Below are 10,030 nucleotides of genomic sequence, written 5' to 3'. Positions count from 1 at the left end.
TTGAATTGGACTTCTTTTCTTTTTCCTCTTTTCTGGTTTCTGTTTTTGTTTTGATTTGCTTTCTCTTTATTGTTTTTTCTTGTTTTTATGTGAGTGTGAACACAGTTTCTAGTTTTTGTTGTTGTTCTATTCTTATTTTTTATTTCTTCCTTCTCTCTTTCCCTCCTGTCTTCTTCACCAGTTTCCCAAAGTTTGCATGATCTTCCTTTGTCCTCCAGCCTTGCTTCTAATTTGTTCCTCCTCTTCCATTTCTCTATTTTTCTTCCCTAATCCCTTTTAAATCTTCTATCATAAGGTAAAAATCACCATATTGAAGGCTTATTTCCTGCATACAATTTTCTGGTTAGTTTTAGATTTTCTCATATAATCACAATTCTAGTTCATAAGGATAAAGGTGGAAAACTAACAGTTCCCACAGTTTGTCATTTTCTAGGTTGTTTTTGATGCTAGTATTATTGCTTATTTTTACTGCTTTAGTGAAAATGACATAAATTAGTTAAGTAGTTGTTCTACATGGTATACCAAGACTGAGATTACATAAGGATCTTAAAAATATTATAGGACAAGGTCAGTGGGAGAGACTGGGGCAAGTAGGCAGAAACTTCTCATCCCCATTAAATTGAAGAGATAATATCTTGGAACAGACTCAAAACCCAAAAACCAGCTACACCTGGAAGACACCTGAGGATCAGTCATTTCTTAAGGGTTATAAATACTATCAATAAAGCTACTCATAATGAGCAATTTACAAGCATCAACCTAGGAATTAAACTAAAAGAAATATAAAATGAGAAGACAGTTAAACAAGACGCAACCCCACCCAGACTTTCAAATTACCAAAGGCAAAGCCAGGGGATCAATGAGGTAAAGAATCCAAAAACCATCCACCTGGACTCTCTAAAGTGGTAACTGAAATAACAAAACAAATGAATGAGGCTCTAGAAAAATTAAAGCAGAAAAAATTTCTCAGATAACTACAGAGTTGGTGACCATAATGAAAGACATACTGACTCTAGAGCAGATACCAATACAGAAAAATAGAGGAGCTCAGGGAAATGATTGAAACCACAAATCTACAACATAGCAAAGAAATGGAATCCATGAAATAGATTCAGACAGATATCTAGGAGATAAAAATTCCATTAAAACTATACACAGCAGAATCAGCCAATGTGAGGACAGAATAACAGATATAGAAGATAGGATTGCAGTGAGCTATCATGAAATGAAAGATTTCTTAAAAATAACAAGGGGCCATGAGAAATCAATTAAGAAGCTGCTAGATAATGCAAAGAAAAATACTGTAAGATTGACTAGTCAAAGAAAAAGCAGGAGATAGTGCAAATGACATTTTAAAAAACCTGTCCACAAAAGTAATGGCAGAAAACTTTCTAAACACAGAAAAAGAATTTGACATACAGGTAAGTAAGGCATACAGAACTCCAATTAGCCATGATCAAAAAATAAAAACTTTACCAAGACATATAATAGTCAAGACTCCAGAAATCCAACACAAGAACAGAATGTTGTTAAAGAAAAGAAACAAATCACCTGTAAAGGAAAGCCTATCAAAATCACAGCAGACTTCTCAACACAAACTCTCAAGTCAAGGAGAGCTTGAAGTATTTCAAGTCCTCAAAGAAAACAACCTTCAACCCAGATTCATATACCTCATAAAAGTATCTTTCAAAATTGATGAAGAGATAAAATATTTCCATGACGAAGAACACCTGAAGAAATTCAAGACCACCAAACTAGCACTTCCAAGAGTTCTGAAGGATATTCTAGAGAGAGAACACAAGGACTACAACTCCATGAACCCCAACAGAAAGAATCTTCCAGGCAAGGCAAGAAATTGAACAGAGGAAGAAAAAAAGGGAGGCAACAGGAAAATAACAGGAGAAGGATGTCAATATATATCAAGTATAACCATCAATGTTAATGGTCTCAGTTTAGCAATAAAAAGAAACAGACTAGCAGAATATATCAAGAAGCAAGATAAAAAATAAAGAAAAAAGAAGAGTCAAGATCCAACAATATGCTGCATACCCAAAACACATTAAATAAAAAATAAATTCATAGACTGAAAATCAAAGGATGTAAAACAATACTGCACGCAGTATGAACCCGGAAAAAAAATCAAGTGTTATTTTATTTGCAGACAAAGTGAATTTCAAGCCAAGACCAATTATCAGACACAGAAGGCCACTATATCTTTGCAAAGAGAACAATCCAAGAAGAAGAGATAACAATCATAAATATATATGCACCAAATACCAGTGCATCCAGCTATATAAAACAAATATTACCAGACATGAAAAATCAAATAAGCACTAATACAATTTTAATGTAAGATGTCAACATCTCACTCTCACAAATAGATCGACTAGACAGAAAACCAACAATGAAATATTAGAACCGAACCAAATTTAAACATTAGTAAGATGTCTATATAGCGTTTCACCCTACAACACTGGAATACACAGTCTTCTCAGCTACACATGGGATCTTCTCCAAAATAGACCACATAGTTTCACATTTACTTAAGTAAATGCAAAGGAACAGAAATTATCCCATGCATATGATCAGACCATATGTAATAGCATTGTAAATCAATAGCAAAAGAAACCTCAGGAACTTCATAAACACATGTAAATTAAATAACAACCTCCTGAACAACCAAAGGATCACAGATGAAATTAAAGAAATAGACAGTTTCTACAATTACATAATAATGCCAATAAAACATACTACAACTGATGGGATGTAATGAAAACCAGTCCTGCAAAGGAAATTTATAGTGGTGAATACCCATATCAGAATGAGCTGGAATAAACAATCTAATGTTGAATCTGAAGCTTCTAGCAAAAGAGCAAGTCAAGCCCAAAATTGGTATGAGGGAGGAAATTGTAAAGACCAGAGCCGAAATTATGCAGTGGAGCTTAAAACAATACAAAGAATCAGTGAATGGAGTTGTTTCTTTAAAGATTAAATAAAATTGACAGGCACTTAGACAGCTTTATTAAAAAATGGAAAGATAAGACTCAAATCCATGCAATTAGGAATGAAGAGGTGAAATCACAACAGATCTTGCATAAACCCAGAAGATCATCAATACCTACTTTGGGAACCTGTATTCTCATAAAATGGAAACCACAGAAGAAATGGACATATGAATTACCAAAGTTGAACCAAGAAGATATAAAATTATAAATAAACCAATCATTCCAATTGAAGATGTGATTAAAAACTACCAGCAAAGAAAAGCACAGACCCTGAAAGATTCACCACTGAATTCTACAAGAAATTCAGAGAAGATCTAAAGCCACTACTTCTCAAACTCATAATGCAATTGAAAGGGAAGCAATGCTTCAGATTCATTTCTGGAAGACAGGATTACCTTGATACCAAGACCAGAGTAAGATTCAACCAAATAAGAGAACTATAGGCCGATATCCCTAATGCACATAGGCATGAAAATCCTCAGTAAGATACTGGCCAAAAAAAAAAAAAAGCAGAAAATCATCAAGAAGATTATACACGATGTCCAAATAGGATTCATCCCAGGGATACAAGGTTGGTTCAAAGCCATTGATAAAGTCCCACACCTATTCATGAAACCACTAACAGAGTTAAAAGACAAGCAAGAGTGTGTGGGAAAACATCTTTGCCAGCTGTTCCTCAGACAAAGGACTACTATCTAGAATATATAAAGAACTAAAAAAATCAGACTCCCCCAAATTCAAAGAACCTATCAAAAAGGGATATCTATTTTTTCCCTTTTTGTCCATTTTACTTTTTTCTTTTTATTGAGTTTATTGGTACATTCTAGGTATACAGTACAGTAACAATCATTACTGGGATCTTGTACCTCTACATGACAGGTCTTGGTTCTCATTTTTTCCCCTTGTCCCTGGCCTCGCTTCACCCCCTCCTCCCCTCCCCATTTACGAACACTTTATTTATATTTTTTCATTTTCTCATATTTTTTCTTTTCCCTTATTCCCTTTCCCCTACCCTTACCATTTTCCCTACAACTTTAGTCCTTTTCTTCCTATCTCACATTGTTAATTATCTCATTAGGATCTTGTGTACTATTATAGTTTTTCACACCAGAGAAACTATTCGGTATTTATACATGTGTGACTTATGTATTTCACTTAGGAGTATATCCTCAAAATGTATCCATTTTCCTATTAATGACTCTAATTTCTCATTCTTTATGGCTGAGTAGTATTCCAATTTATAGAAAAAACATAGCTTCTTTATCCAGTTTCCAACTGATGGGTAAATGGGCTGTTTACATGTTTTAGCTATTACAAACTGTGCTGCTATAAACATAGGTGCGCATATGTCACTGTGATATGATTCTTTTAATTCTTTTGGAAAGATGTCCAGCAGAGGGATGGCTGAGTCAAATGGAACCTAGACCCAGCTCTTTGAGGTATCTCCATAATGATTTCCGTAGTGAGTTCACAAGTCTGCACTCCCACCAACAATGGAGAAGGGTTCCTTTCTCCCCACAACCCTGCCAACATTTGTTATTGTGTGATTTCTTGAAAAAAGGGATATCTAAAATGATACAGTGACAGATGAAAAAGTAAACACAGAAAATAAATATATGAAAAAATGTTCAACGTCACTGGTCATTCAAGAGATGTAAATTAAAACAGTGCTGAGATTCCATTTCACTCCAGTGGTTATTATCAAGAAATCAAACAATAGCAAATGCTGGTGGGGATGTGGGAAGAAAAGAACTCTTCTCTGCTGTTGGTGGGAGTGCAGACAATTACTGTGGGCACCAGTGTGGGGTTTCCTAAAAAACAAAACAAAAGCAAAAAAACAAAAAAACAAAAACAAAACCTGAAGTTTCCATTCCATTCAACTGTTCCCCTTTTTGATATCTTCCCAAACGAATTAAAAGCATCATTTCACAACAACATATGCACACTCATGTTTGTAGCAGCACAGTTTGTAATAGCTAAATCTTGGAATTAGCCCAAATGTCCATCAATGGGTGAATGAATAAAAATATGGGTTGTTTTTTATATAATACCATAAAGAAGGATAAGCACAGGACTTTCCTAGCTAAATGGATGCACCTTGAGAACACGCCCTTAAGTGAAATAAATCAGACACACGTATTTAAAAACCACATTGTTTCTCTGGTGTGACAAACCAGAGAATGTACGGATTAAAATATATTGTAGATATTGGGAAATGGGAAGAAAATGTTCAAATGAGAAGGGGACCAAAGGAGAAGGGCAGGGAGAAAGGAAAGAAGGGACAAAAAAATATATAAGAAAGACTGGAAGGAAACAAAGGAAACAAAGCTTTTGTAAATAAAAAGAGTTAGAGGGGTCGAAGGGAGGGAGGAGAATAGGAAAAAAAAAAGAAGCAAGATATCTCATGTTCTGGAACAAATTCCCTATGATGAATATTATCATTATGTATATCTAAAATACATAAAATATATCTAAAATATATAAATGTTTGACTTAAAAAACAAAACTAGACCAAAGATTTCAACTCATCTATTCTAAAAGCCTGGCATTGTTCCCTTGGATTTGGAGATATGGACTCAGATCGCAGTGGTGGGCACACTGCCCTGAGGCCCACGTGGCAGGGGTGTGGCCACGGAGTGACTGACCTGAACTCACAAGTATAAAGTATCTAGGTCCCTGGGAGGACACCATGTCTTTGTACCTTGAAGTCATTAAGATATTTTATATATTACCTGAAAATGATATGAACATCACAAAGCACATCATAGATTTTGTGTACAGCCAGGAGAAGAATTAGCTGAAAACAAATAGATTTAAAAGAACCATAGAGATAAAAACTGAATTAGCTTTGTAACTGGACTTTTTATTTCCTAAGTGTTCAATTTTACTCTTGATAGAGTGGGTAGAGATACATCTATCCTACATACCTCTTCAGACACATATGTGAAAGAACAAGGTTGTAATATACAAATCACAATGGCTATAACTTATTGATTATTTAGTATATTTTATGCACTGTATTAAAATCATTAAAATATTACTTATTACCCACAGCTGTTCGGAGACAAAGTTCAGAATTCTCATTTTATGGACAAGGAAGTGCCTCAGTAATATTAAATGGTTTATTTAAATCTGAGATGTAATAATTGGCTTAGCCTGAACACATGTCTCTCTAATTCTGAGATCCAAACCTTTAATCAATGATTTATTTTACCATTTGTCACAACCAGCACGGGCTTTGACAAGAGCAACTGATTTTATTGTGTAGATTTTTCCAATGATCACTGGGCATCTCAAAAAGAAGAGAGAGGATTATTCATAAGATGTGATTTAAATATTTACTTTTTCTAAGGACCTGCATTATTGTAATGAATACAAAAGGAACATTTTGTGAGACCAGCAAAAATTGTGCTCTCTCACACACAAAGTAACGTAGTGTTGTTTTGCCCAACTGAAACTACGGGGCTGCTTCCATCTGCAGACTGAAAGCTTAATTGCAGCATTTCCAGTTCTACAATTACTTCTTTCCTAAATGATTCAGGTAAGGCTGATGGTGTCATTCACCTGATCCCCAAGTGACTCTAAAGCCTCTGTCAGGAGTCATGCAAATGCTGAGTAGTATGAACCCAGGGTACAGTAGATTGACTAAAATGTCTTTGAGACTTTCTAGAATATACAGCCCTGAAGTTGCAAAGACTATCAGAGCACTTTTGCCGGTTTAGTGTATATTCTGGGGGACCTTGGATACAAAATTATAATATAATAGTGCTGTATCTTTTGTAAAATGCAGGGGTTCTGAGACTTACACTGAATATATAATCAGTTGAGAGTCCACCATGTGCTAGGTAGATTTTTAAGCATCTGGCATGGACTGATGAACTAAATGATGTCCGTCTTCATGGAGCATGAGATAATGCATTTGAAAATATTTTGTAAACCCTATTGTGGCATTCACTTAGTGGTAATTATATTTAATGCTTACAATAAGTTGGGAAATTGCATCTTTCTATCTAATGTGCCTACATACTGTTTTGGAGTGGTCCTCTAGTGCTCAAAGCTGTTATCCGAGTTACCTGAGTGGAGCTCTTCACCTTCTCTCAGTACCTAAATCTGGTCCAGCCACTGAGGAGTAAATGTCTCAAACAGGTCCTGCGTCTTTTACTTTCTCTGTGTCCCCAGGATCTAGCACAGTGCTAGAGTCAGGGTAGCCTGTCCATCAGTGTCTGCTGGGGGGAATGAAAGTGAGCTGTGACTGCACTCATAAGGCTACATAACTGAGTCTAGAGCAGGGCAGAGTGAGCAGGCGATGTGTCAAAACAGATCCAGCATTTACTCTCTGTCTACACCTCCCTCCTCACAGCTCACTGCTCATTCCTCTCTTCCTTAAAATTGTACTCACGTCCCAGACAGAAAGACTTTGCTCCTCTGTCACTCTGCACGATTCTCCCTTCAGAGGCCTCCTGTCATGGCCTTGACTGCAGAAATTAACATCTAAGCATGGTCATCCTCCTGTTATGGCCTTGACTGCAGAAAGTATCATTTAAATATGATCATCTTATCTTTTCCTCTAAATATAACAAATTTAAATTCAGGAATTGTTCTATAGTCCCCTAAATTCAGTGGTAGTTCTATAATACAATGCTGGGTAAATATCGAAAGCAAATACTCGACGGTCTAAACTTTTTAATGTCAGAATCTCTGATTTCCTGAAATACATGTATATATGTGTGTGTTTGCATATGGGAATGTTCAGTATTTTTCCCTTTCGTACTCCTCTTTGTCAGGTTCCGATATTTGGATTACAGACCTACTACTGGCACTTATATTAGTTATCTTTCCATTGCTGGGACAAAATCCCTAACACAACTCACAAGAAGAGGCATTTATTTTGGCTCAGTCTATGTTTGACTGGTTCCAAGGCAGAAACATCATGGCAGAAGGACACGGGGGAAGAAAGCTTCTTAGTCCCTGACATCTGGGAGACAGAAAGCAGGGGAAGAAGCCAGAAAACAGAGAAGGAGTTGGGGGAAGAATGTACCCTTCAAAGTTTTGTCTCCAGTCAACCACTTCCTCCAACCGCCCAACTCGCCGTAAGCCCAGTCAACTGTGACCTTATCGATGCAATTCATCCGTTGATGAAGACAGTGCCTTCATGACCCAGAAAACTTTCTAGGCCCCCACCGCTCAACATTTCAGCACTGGGGATCCAGTTCTTCACACAGAAACCCTTGAGAGAAACTTCATATTCATCAGTACTCCTTAGGAAAAAGTCAGTGTTCAAGACGCAGTATTAATATCTCCTTTCCTAGAGCTTTATTTGTAGTACTATGCTGGGTTTGTTGTTTTTGGTTTTTTTTTTTCCACCTCTTTTTTTTGAACTAGTGTCTCAAAACGTGGCCCTGTGTCTCAGAAAGAGAAGTTTATGTCAAAGATGTATAAAATATGAATTTTTGGCCTTCTCTCCTTTTCCCCAATCCAGTTCTCTGGATGTGAAATTCCACAGTCCGTATCTGTAAACAGTGGGCTTGGCAATTCCAGGATGCACTCAACCTTAACAGTGCACAATTAGTGGAAAAAAGTGCATTAAGAAAGCCCCCTGGGGAGTAACCTAGCAGCTCAGTCTGGGACTTTCCTGTAATGGGCCTGAGTTTTTGGAAACGGTCTGTTTCCTTGTTAGTATGTCAGACTTTAGGGCACAAGGAAAGAGTCAGCTATGACTCCTCAAAGCAGAAACACATTATTGTTCACTCTAGTCACCTGACTATGTAATTGCATACTAGAATTTATTACTATATTCTGTAACTTTATACTCATCACCTAAACTCTTCCCTACCCCTCACCCCTTACCTTTCCCAGCATAACATCATTCTACTTTATGATTCTTTGAGATCAACTTTTCATAGATTCTCCTAAAATGTGTGGGGTGAGATCACACACTTGTCTCTCTGTGCCTGATGTATTTCACATTGTGTCCTTCAGTTTCATTCATGTTGTGCAAATGATAGGATTTCATTGTGTTTATGACTGAATAGTATTCCATTATATGCACATACCGTGTTTGTTTTATCCGTACAGCAGTGGGTGTACACTGAGCTATTTCCATCTCTTGCCTACTATGAATAGCACCGCAATAGACAAGGGTGTTTAGATATCTTTTGTACATACTGATTTTATTTCCATTAGATACATACTCAGTAATAAGATTCCCAGAACAACTAGTTTTGTTTTTAGTTCTCCATAAGAACTGTAGTAATTTATAAGTAAACCTTTTAATCCCAGCAATGCTGGCTATAAATTCTCTTTCTGAAGCTTATAGGTGCAGGACCTTTGGGGACTTAATATCTTCCTAAGATGCTTATGAAGATTACATGATATCATATCTATAAACCATTTAGAAAAGCTTTACAAATACATTATAAACTAAGGCAACAATGTCCCACTGAAAATATGCACACAAACAATCAAGAAGGTACTTTACATCCATTTTAAGAAAGGAAGCATTGTAAAACGACTCTAAATTTTGTGTTTGTTATAGAATGACTATATTGTTGAAAAACGTTGGGTTTTTGTTTTGTGTTGTTCTGTTTGTTCCATGTGATGTGTGTGTGTGTGTGTGTGTGTGTGTGTGTGTGTGTGTGCTTTTGAATTTTAATTTCAAAGAAATTTAATTATTTTTGGTACTGGAGAATGGAACCCAATGGGCTCTTTACAACTAAGCTATATCCCCCCCCCCAGCACTTTCTATTTTTTAGTCTAAGACAGAATCCCAGTAAGTGGCCCAGCCTGGCCTTGACCTTGCAATACTCCTGCAGTGGCCTTTCTCGTTTCTGGGATTACAGGTGTGCACCCCTACACAAAGCAAAAATAAAATTATTTTTTAAGCATGTACTCGTCCCCAGTCTCTGATGCTGAAAGGTCAAGGTCCTCGACCCTCCCTGCTACCTGCTGCACAGGTGAAGTAGCTCTGCCCAGCACTTTGGAATGCAAACTCCCTTGAGCCAGTACCTGCTTAGCATAATTTCACC

This window comes from Fukomys damarensis, unplaced genomic scaffold (genome assembly GCF_012274545.1).
Source record: "Fukomys damarensis isolate Sample0158 unplaced genomic scaffold, DMR_v1.0_HiC HiC_scaffold_12, whole genome shotgun sequence".
NCBI classification, from domain to species: domain Eukaryota; kingdom Metazoa; phylum Chordata; class Mammalia; order Rodentia; family Bathyergidae; genus Fukomys; species Fukomys damarensis.
The sequence above is the reverse complement of the archived record's forward strand: the minus strand, read 5'-3'. Positions refer to the sequence as shown.